We start from the raw sequence: 13363 nt of genomic DNA, 5'->3' as shown, positions 1-13363 counted from the left end.
CATGCTCACCACTGTGGCTAGAGGACACAGGAGTCTCACACTCAAAACAGAGCTGAAGGAATGATGAGGGGACTGTGCAAGCTGCAGAGCACACATGCTCAGTCTAAAGGGGGCCCCAGTTATTGGCATGTGGGACTGTTGGGCTTCCTGACAGCAACATTGAAAAAGCAGGATATTCTTAAAAACTTCAAAACTGCAAATATACTAAATAAAGCATGTCAGTGTGCAGCACCTCATCTCAAGGCCTCCAGTTTGCAACCTCTGCAGAAGCACTTGGGAGGAACCAGCCTGGTCTGAAGTCTAGTCTCTGAGCAGCCATCTCTCAAACCTGGTGAGGAAGACAAGTTCAGACTCATAGTGGTGGCTGCTTTGGATATCCGCCATCCCACTCTCTCTTTCCAAGGGCCCTAATTAACCAGTTAGCCAGCCACCTAGGATGAGGCTGAAGCTCCCCTTGCTCCCCTTGCACAAGGTGGTGTGGTGCCAGGGCCTCCAGTACCGCCCTCTGCCAGTCCATCCTGAAAGGCAGGCCTCCCAACGGGGGGTGAGATCATTCCCTCTTCCTCAAAGTTGTACTTTTAAATCCCAGTGGACTTTTCTAGGCCATGTTGCTCTGTCTGTGTAATAGCTGGTCACATTCTGTCTGCTCTAATCATGAACTTGAAGGAGAGGAGTGGTGGAGCACCTGAACCACCAGTAGGCAGTTCAAGGATCAAGAGGTTCAGTACCACAGCTGGCAGGAATAACAAGTTCAGACCACTCTCTTCTGAAGAATTAGCCCCAGACCCAAGGACACCCCTGCCTCCACCCCAGGCTATGACGGCAGGTGAACTGGCCAACCCCTCCTCTGGAGAGAAAAGGCCTTAGAGCAATCAGATGTGAGTACTTCATGTTGCTAGGGAGCAACAGGCAGCAGCTGGCTGAGAAATAAGTCGTGTCCTTGGGAAAGCATGTTCCTGGCCACTAATTAAATGCTGCTGCAGCGTCTCCTCCTTCAGGGAGCTATAGAAATGTGCTGAATTAATGCAGATGGGAGCAGCTGGTTCCCAAGCCTGCTAAGCCTCCTCCTGTCTCTGCGCAAAGGAAAGGCTCAGGGGGCAGGAATGAAATTGCTAAACCCCTGGAAGGCTGGTAAAGAAAATCTGGCCTCAGACTACTCAGTTCAACTAGCCTACAGAGTGTCTACCTAATACCACCTCTACTGCTGCAGGTGAATTCATCTGTTAAATACTTTTAAGAAAATCTCATTAAATTCCACTTCTGGGTACATGCCCAAAATAACTGAAAGCAGGCTCTCCAAGAGATATTTACCCATCTATTGTTCATCACAGCACTATTCACAACAGCCGAGAGGTAGAAGCAACCCAAGTGTCTATTGATGGATGAATGGATAAACAAAATGTGGTACCTACCCACAATGGAGTATTACTCAGCCTTAAAAAGGAAGGAAATTCTGACAGGGCACCCTGTAATCCCAGCACTTTGGGAGGCTGAGGCGGGTGAATTATGAGGTCAGGAGATAGAGACCATCCTGGCTAACACGGTGAAACCCCATCTCTACCAAAAATACAAAAAAAAAATTAGCCAGGCGTGGTGGCGGGCACCTGTAGTCCCAGCTACTTGGGAAGCTGAGGCAGGAGAATGGCGTGAACCCAGGAGGCGGAGCTTGCAGTGAGCCGAGATTGTGCCACTGCACTCCAGCCTGGACAACAGAGTGAGAGACTCCATCTCAAAAAAAAAAAAGGAAGGAAACTGACACACGCTACAACATGCATGAACTTTGAGGACATGATGCTAAGTGAAATAAGCCAGTCACAAAAGGACAAATACTAGTATTCCACTTATATGAGGCACTAGAGTAATCAAATTCATAGAGACAGAAAGTAGAATGGTGGCTGCCAGAGTCTGTGGGGAGGGATAACGGGAAGTTGTTGTTTAATGGGTATGGAGTTTCAGCTTTGCGAGGTGAAAGTTCTGGAGACTGGTTGCATAACCACATGAATGTACTTCAGTAGCACTACTGAACTCACAGTGGTGTTATACTTAAGAAATAGTTATGATGATAAATTTTATGTTTTTCACTACAATGAAAAAAATCTTCTTAATTCATGTTCACAGTGAAAAAAAAATTACAAAGATAAAGGGAAATGTCTATCTTCCCTAACTTCCACGCCCACTTTCCAGAGAAAACCATTAATAGTCTTCTATGTCCTTTCAAAAGCATTCTGACTCTACAAGCATGTATGTATTTATATGTATACTGACTTTAAGTTCAGCAGTTTAGTTTTTTCTTCATATGAAAAATAGCATCATACTAAACACAGTTCAACTCATGTCTCGGAGAGCTTTCCAAATCAATATGTACAGATTTGCCTCATTACTTCTAACAGCTCTATCAGATCCCATTGTATGGCTGTTTCACGATGTATGTAGTCTGTTTTCTACTGATGCACATTTAACAGTTCCTACTTTTTCATAAAAAGTTGCAGTGAACATGTCTTGTTCACATGTTTTGCCCTGACATATTTATTATTTTTTTCTTCTGATACCTTTGGTAATGACACATACAGTTAGAATTTAACTGGGTTAAAAGTTATATGTATTTTTTAACATATTGCTTTTTTGTCTTTCAAGAAATCTGAACCAACTTACTCTCCCACCAACAGTGGGTGACAGCACCCTACACTTTGTCGATACTAGGTCATCAAACATCTTTAACCCTTGCTAACCTGATGGGTGAAAAATAAATATTATAAACAATTGTCATGTGGTTTTGACCATGCTTCTGGGAACACTCTGCTAATAACATCATCCATTTTTTTCTTTTGTAGTGTTCATATTTTTATTATATGTTTATAGGATGTTTTGTAGTAAGGAAATCAATCCTTTGCTAAAGGTGTTGTCATTTGACTTTGTTTTGTTTTTGTTTTTTGCCATGCATAAATTTTCACTTCTGGGATTTTTATGGGACTTTTACCCCCTGGAAGGGGCTTTCTCACTGCAGAATTATAAACAGAAACCCAGAAGACAATGGCACCGTGGCTATCATCACAGGTCCATTTTGCATACTTGTTTTTCTCTGACCTTGGCCCCTGTTGCTTGCCTCTCCCTGAATCCTCCCATCATGAGAGGCACAGAAATGTTCCTGCATCCGGCTCCAGCTTTCTCCATTCTGCCTTTTTAGGAAACTCAATATTTTTCTAACATGTTTCTTAACCTTCTAAAATTTATCCCCTCATTTGATAACCAGGTAAACCTCATGTTCCTCTAAGATTTTGAGGGGATGTACCCCAGTTATGAATCACTGCCTTCTGCATAACCTCCTCAGACAAGATTGCTTTTCAAACTCTCTGAGGTTTGTAATATGAAAATGTATGCATTTTGCATTTTCCCAATGAAAAATGTACTGAGGTGTTTTTGTTTTTGTTTTTGTTTTGAGACAGAGTTTCACTTTTGTTGCCCAGGCTGGAGTGCAATGGTGCGATCTCAGCTCACTGCAACCTCCACCTCCCAGGTTCAAGCAATTATCCTGCCTCAGCCTCCCGAGTAGCTGGGATTATAGGCGCGTGCCACCACGCCTGGCTAATTTTTTGTATTTTTAGTAGAAACAGATTTCACCATGTTAGCCAGGCTAGTCTCGAACTAGCCTGGTGATCTGCCCACCATGGCCTCCTAAAGTGCTGGGATTACAGGCATGAGCCATCACACCCGGCCTTTTTTTTTTTTTTTTCTTTCCAAAGGATATCCGTCTCAGGATTCTGACATGGCTACTATATCAATCTCATCCCAAACCTACCCTGAGGGTTGACAATCACTTTTCAGATAAACATTTTTAAAAAATTGTTTTAGCCAGAATGACATTTAAAAAAGAAGATCTGAAAGGAAAACAAGCTAGAGTCAATTTGTTTTTGTTGTTGTTGCTTTTTATTTCAGTAGCTTTTGGGGTACCAGTGGTTTTGGTTACATGCATGAACTAGCAGTGAAGTCTCAGATTTTAGTGCATCTATCACTTGAGTATACACTGTAGACTGTTATCCCTCACCTCCTCCCATCCTCCCCCTTCCAAGTCTCCACAGTCCATCATATCACTGAATGATAGAAGCAATTTATTTTGAGTAATACATCCCTCCTTAAGACAGATTTCAAACTTTGTAACCCCCAACAGAAACTTTTAAAGACTATGGCAAAGAGACTGAATCTAAAGATTACCTTTCATTCACTTTTTATTTCTGTTCAGAACATTCCCATTCCCGAACTTCTCCTTTCTTTCAGTAGAAATATAGGCCCCTCTCTATTCTTTCAACAATTAATTAAAACTAAGAGACTCTCTGTTTTTTCAGTCTCTTCTTCTCACTCTGAGAAGTTAATGACTACACTTAGAAGGGAAACAGTAGTTGGAGACCATATCTTGGGTCCCAGGAAGCAGAACGAGCTGGGCCAGTAAGAGCAGCTCAAGGTGCAGCAGTGTGGGGAGCCTTTGAGCCCCACTTCTGCTCACTAGAGTTAATGTATGCTACTGCCAGGCAGCGACTGCTGACAACTCGCCTGGGGCGCTGCAAATGCTCCCTGCAGGAGGTGAAACTTCAGCATCAAAGAATTAATGAAACATTACATGGATAAGCAGTGAGCTTCCACAAAAAACAGCCGCCCAACACTCAGCTTTCTTGCTAACTCCATACTCAAAGACTGGTTCCCTGGTTCCCTCACTGATGGTGGGACAGTTGAGAGGACAAGGCACCTCTTTCTTTCTAAGAGAGGGAGACTGGCATTCAGAGACATTACCAGACTAGAAAGGCAAAGGTTAGAGCTGTGATTTACACATTCTTCTATTCCTAGTCCCTGGCACTTAGCAGGTCCTCAATAAATGTATGACATATGAATATACACACAAGTCAACTAACAGACTAGTGTTAAGAGGGAGAAAGAGGCCAGGGTCACACCTGTAATCCCAGCACTTTAGGAGGCCAAGGCAGGCGGATCACTTGAGGCCAGGAGTTGGAGACCAGCCTGGCCAGCATGGCAAAACCCAGTATCTACTAAAAATATAAAAACTAGCTGGGTGTGGTGGCACATGCCTGTAATCCCAGCTACTTGGGAGACTGGGGCATGAGAATCGCTTAAGCCTGGCAGGCGGCGGATGCAAGAGCTGAGATCTCACCACTGCACTCCAGCCTGGGCAACAGACTGAGACTCTGTCTCAAAAAAAAAAAAAAAAAAATTTAAAGAAAAACACAGGAGAAAGAGAAATCATGTGGGATATATTGTCAACCTTTAATAAAAAATACTTTGCTAAGTCATCCCCCAAAAGGAAGAAGACAAATACAAAGACACAAAAATAACAAATTTCCCTATTAATGTTTTTGGAAATCAGTAAAATACCAGTTTAGACTTAAATAAATTCAGAGATTTAAATGAATTCTGACATAGGCCAGGTTAAAGTTTACTTGACATTAACCAATAATGTTACTTTCAGCAAATTGCTTGATCTCTCTGAGGTCAGTTTCCTTATCTACAAAATAGGAATACTGCATTTTTCAGAGGATGCCATATTGCAAAAAGACACCTTTATTTATGTGTGTGTTGGCTATACATTGCTACACGACAAATTACCTCCAAAATTCAGCAGCTGAAAACATTTATTGGCCAGGCGCAGTGGCTCACGCTTGTAATCTCAGCACTTTGGGAGTCCAAGGTAGGAGAATTGCTTGAACCTAGGAGTTTGAGACCAGCCTGGACAACATAGGAAAGCCCTGCTTCTACAAAAAATTAAAAACAATTAGCCAGGCATGGTGACACATACCTGCGGTCCCAACAACTCAGAAGGCTGAGATGGGAGGATCATTTGAGCCCAGGAGGTCTACAGTGAGCCATGATCATGCTACTGCACTCCAGCCTGAGCAACAGAAGGAGACCTTGTCTCAAAAAAAAAAAAAAAAAAATTATTATCTTACACAATTTCTGAGAGTCAAGAATCTGGGAGTGGCTTAGCTGGACAGCTCTGGCTCAGAGTTTCTGATGAAGTTGCTGTCATCTATAGGCTTGAATGAAGCGGAAGGACTGCATTCTGAGATATTTCATTCACATGGCTATTGGCAGGAAGCCTCAGTTCCTCAGCAAGGAGGTCTCTCCAGGAGGTTGCCTGTGTGTTCTTGTGATATGGCGGCTGAATGATGGGAGGTGCGGGCTGGGTGCAGAAGCCTAGCCTTGAAATGTCTTTTATAAATAAGCCTTGAAAGTGGTGCATCATCACTCCTGCTGTGTTTTATTGGTCATGCCAACCAACCATGATACAATGTGGGAGGGCATGAATATGGAAGGTAGGGGTCACTGTAGGCCATCTTTGAGTCTGACTACCACAATCTGTCACTCTAAGAACAAATTAAACCATGACAATGCTTATTGCTTGGAATCATTTTTATATTATATTAACCATGCCTTTTGTTTTCTGATGCTTGGACATCTTCGGGCCATCCTGACCCTGGACTGCCCCTCCCAGAGTTTGCTAATGCCTGGAGATAGCAAACAACTTGCCTGGGAACATGTCTTTTATATGCAAACCAACCAATTCAGAGCCCACACCCCCAAGCACCTTTTTATAGGGCTCTCACACTCAGCCCCAATCACCCCAGGGCCAGGTGCCAGACAACTAGGGCTAGCACCTAGACCCTAAGGCCCATCAAAATTCAAATTCGTCAATCCCAAACCTGCTTACCTGCTCGTCTGGCACACTCCTTTCTGCTGAAACCACAACATAGGCTCTTATCCATGTTTTCACCTGCTCCCTCTGCCTCCAGACCAATCCAGGCGCTTGCCCAGGCCCTGCATGGCATACCAAGCCTTCAATTTCTAGGGACCTACCCGTATAACAAATTTCTTTCTTCATGACAGTCATTTCCCATGTGCCTTCCCACAGCTGATTAAGACAAATGCCAGTACCTTTGAGATACACGTATTCAAAAAGTGCTTTTGGCCTTTTTCAGATTTTGTTTCTTATCTGACTTAACCTCTAGTTTCACTTTTTTCTATACTGAATCACATGTCCCTGGAAGTTAATCAGCTCCTGTTCAAAGTCAGCAGGAAGCATCTAACAAATCGATTCACATCTCAATGATTAGTCCTGTGCTCCGCATGAATTGGTTACACTAGGCCTCTCACTACATTAAAACTTGTTCCATTTATTCCAAAGGATGGGTCAATTTCTCCTTTAGTTGTGCCTTGTTTGCTGTTTGAAAGGCAATCTTTTTGCATGAATCTCAGCATTTCAGTAAAACTTCATGTACTAGTGGGTCTCTTTCTTAGTTCCAAAAAACAACTCCTGCTTTGTAAAAAATCATGTTCATTCCTCCAATGGCAAATCTGTGCTTTACTAATATCAAATTAACCCCACTGCTCTGCCTTTCTGAGTACAAAACCACCTTTTATTATAATACCAAATCACAGTATAATCTTTTTGACGGCATCTTAAAAAGCACTTACATTGAACACATGTGGTTATCAACAATGCACATTACTCAACAAAAATGATGCCAATGGGAAGAGCACGCCCAGTTTGCACATCCACAGGTGACGAGAACAGCAATGTTGCAACTGCTGCCTGGCTGACACTGAGAAGACACCAACTTTAAGATACACTCCAGTTTCAAAAACTGCATCTCAAAATTCATGAAATGCAAATACTTTCCTATATAAGGTGCTTGGCATAGCATCTGGCCCATAGTAAGTAAGCTTTTAATAAATGTTAGCCATCAACAACACATCAATAACAAACCTTCAGCAAACAAAGCTCCCTTTAACCAACGTGTTTGGTGGCAAGGCAAAGCAGGTTGGAGGTGTTCTGGTCTCCTCAGACTTGGGTATGCAGGGGCAGAGGTGATACATGGCAAGAGAATGGCACCACCTCAATTGCCATGGGTGGGCAGGGGTTGGGCCTAGAGAAGCGGCAAGCTTATGTCAGTTGGTCACTAGGAAATGAAGAGGTACAACCTGGGCTGGGAGTAGACTGTGACACTAAAGAGGCAGGAGACTGTCCCAAACAGGCCACGAGATTTACAGAGAAGGGAGAAGGCAGGGTGCATTTTACTGAGCACTTATTATATCAAGAGCTTTAATTAGTACTCATTTAGTGCTCACATCAATCCTGAAAAGTAGAAATTATCCCCATTTTACAGAGGAGAAAGAGACTCACTAAAATTCTTTGCATCAAGCCCAGGGGTACATCATAGGTGACAGAGCCAGGGTTTGCACCAGGCTTCACATGAAACTTATTCCCATAATTCTATCAGGCACTATGGATAAAGAATCCAAGTCCTACTAAGCATCTCCCTGCCTCCTACACTGGTAATCAAACGTTGCCTGATGGAGAGAGACTTCAGAATTTTTTTTTTCAAACAGAGGGTTATAGCTATAAAGGATATATACTGAGCAGATAAATGCTGTAAACAAAATTGCCCTGTGGAACACCAAAATCACTTAATATGCTCAATTGCTTTCAAAGCATGCATTGCAGAGAACCGTTATGCTGATTACCAATAATTATAATCTACTCATTAAGGAAAGTCCCTAAGGGCTTCCACAAAGGAACACTTCATGACTGAGTTTAAGTTACTCTGTGTACTTGAAAATAATGAAGCTACCATTCTTTTAAAAATTATCTAATTTAGGTTTTTCACTCATTTATACTGTGCTTCTCTGCAAGGGCTCCAAATGAAAGAGGTTTTGCTACCCTTAAATGGAGCCCTTCTCTCAAGGTCCAGAGCAGCTTGGCACTGATAGTTGACATGTCAGCTCCCTGCCAAGCAGGGATGGGAGGAGAGAGGTTCAGGGAAGAATCTGGATCTGAAAGTCTGTCCCTGCTTTGCTTAACATTTTGGTTCCAAAGAACTTGTTTCTCCAGATTCTTGAGATCCATCAGACATTTGTGGAGAGAAGACACTGGAATTGACTAAGAACTGCCATAAATCCTTTAGGAATAAAACTAATATACAAAAAAACAAAGGCATTGATAACTTAATATGGGCCAAGTACTCAGTGAAGTGAGTGCTTCCCCTCTACTCTCCTTCAGCTGTTGGAGTGCCCCAGTGCCTTGGATCCTCATCCCTTTTACTCTATATATTCCATTCCCATGGTTTTAAATTCTAACTATATGCTGATGTCTTTTAACATTATAACTCCAGACCTGACTCCTTTCTTGAGCTCCAAATTGATGCATCCCATGACTTAAAACATCCTCATCTGGATATTCAAAACTAGTATGTCTAAAAAAAAACTCATTTCCACCCACCACAACCCCACCCTACCAACCTGTCTTTCCTCCAAGACTTCTCATATAGCTTCAACATCTATCCATTTATGTGACCCCAAAACTTAGGAATTATTCTGTTTCTCTTTTTTCCATCCCCCTCTGTTCTGTCCATCTCCCACATATCCGACTTCACTCTAGGGATGTCCCCTGAGCACTCTAAACCAATCACGATAGTCCCATACTCTTTGCTAGAGACCAGAATCCTAGGCCAAAACTAGTCTGCATGGAATGTCATGTGTCTTAATTCAGGTCAGTGGTACAATGAGGTAAAAGATTTCTGGGAACATTTCTTTTTTGAGGATGTCAGTGAAGAAACATGTATCCCACATTTCCACTATCCAGTGCCCTATGAACATACTCAAAAAGAATCCACCTTAGGATGAGGCTGATTTTCTGGATGGCAGAAGGGAAGAGGAGGAAAGAACCTTGCTCACAGATGACATGGCTGATTACCTAGAGCAGGGGTCCCTGACCTCTGGGCCATGGACCAATACCTGTCCATGGACTGTTAGGAAGCAGGCCGCACAGCAGGAGGTGAGTGGTGGGCAAGTGAGTGAAGCTTCATCTGTATTCACGGCGGCTCGCATTACTACCTGAGCTCCACCTCCCATCAGATTAGCGGTGGCATTATATTCTCATAAGAGCGTGAACCCTATTGTGAACTGTGCATGCAAGGGATCTAGGTTGCGTGCTCCTTATGAGAATCTAATGCCTGATGATCTGCCACTGTTTCCCAACACCCCCGGATGGGAATGTCTAGTTACAGGAAAACAAGTTCAGGGTTCCCACTGATTCTACATTATGGTGAACTGTATAATTAGTTCATTATATATTACAGTGTAATAATAATAGAAACATGGTGCACCATAAATGTAATGTACTTGAATCACCCCAAACCATTTCCCTGTGCCCAACCTGTGGAAAAATTGTCTTCCTTAAAACCAGTTCCTTGTGCCAAAAATGTTGGGGACTGCTGACCTAGAGCATACAACCCTGAAATTCATTCTACATGTGGATTTCCAATTCTGTGAGACAATAAATTTCCTTATTGTTGAAGCCAGAAATTTTGGTTTTTCTGGTTTTGCAGTTGAAAGCAACTTAATAGATGCAAACAAGGGGAAGCCAACAAAGGGGACCAAGAAGCAACAATCAATAAGGCAGGAAAAAAAAAAACATAAACTGTCCTAGAAACAAGAGAACCAAGTATTTCTTGCTATAGAGACAAATCAACTATGTCCAATATTGGGAGGTTGAGGAAAAGGACTAGAGGTGACCACTGTATTGGCAACATGAAATCACTGGTGACCTGGACAACTGTAGTTTCAGAGAAGTGGTGGGGACAGAAACTTCTCTGGAGTGGGTTGAGGAACTGGGACACAGGGAAGTGAAATCATTTAATTTAGACAACTCTTTTGAGAAGTTTTGCTATGAAGGGTAGCAGAGAAATGAGCAGTAATAAAGGAGAATAAGGGGTCAAAGCAGGACTTTTTAAAGACAAAAAATCTTCTAGCAACAAAAATGATTTATCAAGAGAAATATGATGCAAGATAGAGAAAATAATTGCAGGAACAAAGACCAGAGTCTTTTGAAAAGTCACAAGGAGACAGGATCTGGTGGACAGGTAGAGGGGCTTGCCTTTTAGAGAAGCAGTGATTATTCCATTTGCTGCAACAGGAGGTAAGGCAGGGAACAAGTACAGATGCAAGTCATAGCTAACATGGTAAAGAAAGGGGAGTTCCCACCTGATTCTTTCAATTTCTGCCAAGTGGCAAGATGACCAGCTGAGATACTGGAGAAGTGTTTTAATGTGTTTTTAATAAAAAGGGTGTCACTCTGTTGCCCAGGCTGGAGTACAGTGAGGCTCACTGGAACCTTGAATTCCTGGGTTCAAGCAATCCTTGTACCTCGGCCTCCCAAAGCACTGGGATTATAGGCCTGAGCCACCAAGCCTGGCCTACTGAAGGAGGGGTTTTGAAGTGAGAGGCAAAGGTGCAAAACAGCAATTTCAGAGAGTTGGAAAGTAAACAAATAAGGAAAGTCTTACAATGTTGAAAGGATTGCTCAGCAATCTTGAGTGCCCATTTTAAGTCTGTGGTCATGAATTTAAGAATAGACATGGTTTTTCTGCAGTTATTTTCAGCTGTTCAGAGACAGAAATGTAGGGAGTTGAGAGTTTTCAAAATCTGCATGAAGGAGGCAGAATAGCAAGGAAGTCAATTGAGTGATTATGGTGTTAGATCATGCAACCTAGCCTGAATAAGGAAAGAAGAGAGGATCTGAGGGGAGATGACAGCTATGAAGATGCTGGTATCCCAGCAAAGGCTAGTGGTCCACCAAAACTCATTCTCTTTTCTTCTGAATGCAAGAGTACACAAGACACAGCTGGCCAGGCACACTGTATTTCCTAAGTTCCCTTGCTTGTTAAGTGGCCATATGGTGAGGACCTCTTCAATGGAACATGAAGGGGAGTGATGTGGGGTCCTAACGGAGAGTCTCCTCCACACTCATCCTCTCCCTATTTCAATTCAGGACAATGCCACAGTGAATGGCAAAGAAACAAGATGGAAGACACTTGGGTCCTTCAGGCTGTGTGTGGCAGAACCACTCACTGACTCTGAACATCTGCCTTGCACTGTGACCTGAGAGAGAGGAAAAAAAAAAACTCCTCTCTTGTTTAATCACTGCATTGTGGGGTCTTTTAGCTTAAGCAGTTTAACCTTATCCTAACCTGGGTCAGGGATTGAGGGTTTCAGTGGGGTCTAAGATCCTCTGTAGTGGAAGTAGTAAAGAGAATGAGGTGAAAAGCTAAAAGTGAATGGTCAGAGTGGGGTGTATGGATTATGAAATTGAAACTTTCGAGGTGGGCAGTTAGAGGTGATAAAAAGATCTAAGATAGGACCAATGGAATGTATGACTAAGGTGGAGGAAAGTGCAAATTAAGTTTCAGAAAAGATAGGAGACTGGCCTAGGATCACACATGAATGAGCAGAAGGGCCCAGATTCCCACTGAGACCTAAATGACTTCACACTCCATGCTCTTTCCACTCTGCCAGGTCCTCAGGTTCAATCAAACCACCTGGTTCAAAGAAAAAGCTGCAGGTAAAGTGTTTCTATGAAGAAAGGTTAGTTTGGTCCCACGAACATGTAACACAACTTCTCCTGGGTAATGGGTAGTACACTACAAGAACACAATTACAGCCAGTGCCTGACTCAATAATGGCTCAACTCAGGACTGACTGACTGACTTACAAGACTGCAAAAGCAATACACATTGAACAAAGTCCTTAAGATGGGGTTATGCCCAGGTAAACCCATCATCAGATATCTTCAACTTACAATGGGTTTACCTGGACGTAACTCCCTCGTAAGTTGAGGAGCAACTGTTTGGTTGTTTTGTTTTTGTTTTTGTTTTTTCGAGACGGAGTCTCACTCTGTCCCCCAGGCTGGCTGGAGTGCAGTGGCGCAATCTCGGCTCACTCAAGCCCCACCTCCCGGGTTCACGCCATTCTCCTGCCTCAGCCTCCCGAGTAGCTGGAACTACAGGCACCCGCCACCATGCCCGGCTAATTTTTTGTATTTATAGTAGAGGCAGGGTTTCACCGTGTTAGCCAGGATGGTCTTGATCTCCTGACCTCATGATTCGCCCGCCTCGGCCTCCCAAAGTGCTGGGATTACAGGTGTGAGCCACCACACCTGGCCAAGCATCTGTATTGTTAATACATAATTAGAATCATCATGCTTTGCAACTCTGTATTTTTCATGATCTGTGAAGTATTTCATCCATCCAGGGGCCCAGTGGCAGCATTCACACCCTCCTGTTCTCCTTTGGATGACCACCACTGACTCACCTGGCCTCTCCCTCTAGTCTCTATTCCCTCCAAGCCATCTTCTAGACTGCTGGAAGTTACCTTGTAAAATTCGTATTATGCCTTCCACTACATAAAACCCTAGCAACCTGCACAAGACCTCTCTTTCCAATATCCCCTCAGTCTACCTGTTCAGTCACATTTCCCCGTCTCCCTCGCCCCAGTGTACGCTGCAGCTGTATTCGCTTATTTACCA

Source organism: Colobus angolensis, unplaced genomic scaffold, assembly GCF_000951035.1.
Source record: "Colobus angolensis palliatus isolate OR3802 unplaced genomic scaffold, Cang.pa_1.0 Scaffold278, whole genome shotgun sequence".
NCBI lineage: Eukaryota > Metazoa > Chordata > Mammalia > Primates > Cercopithecidae > Colobus > Colobus angolensis.
Note: the sequence above shows the minus strand (reverse complement) of the source record.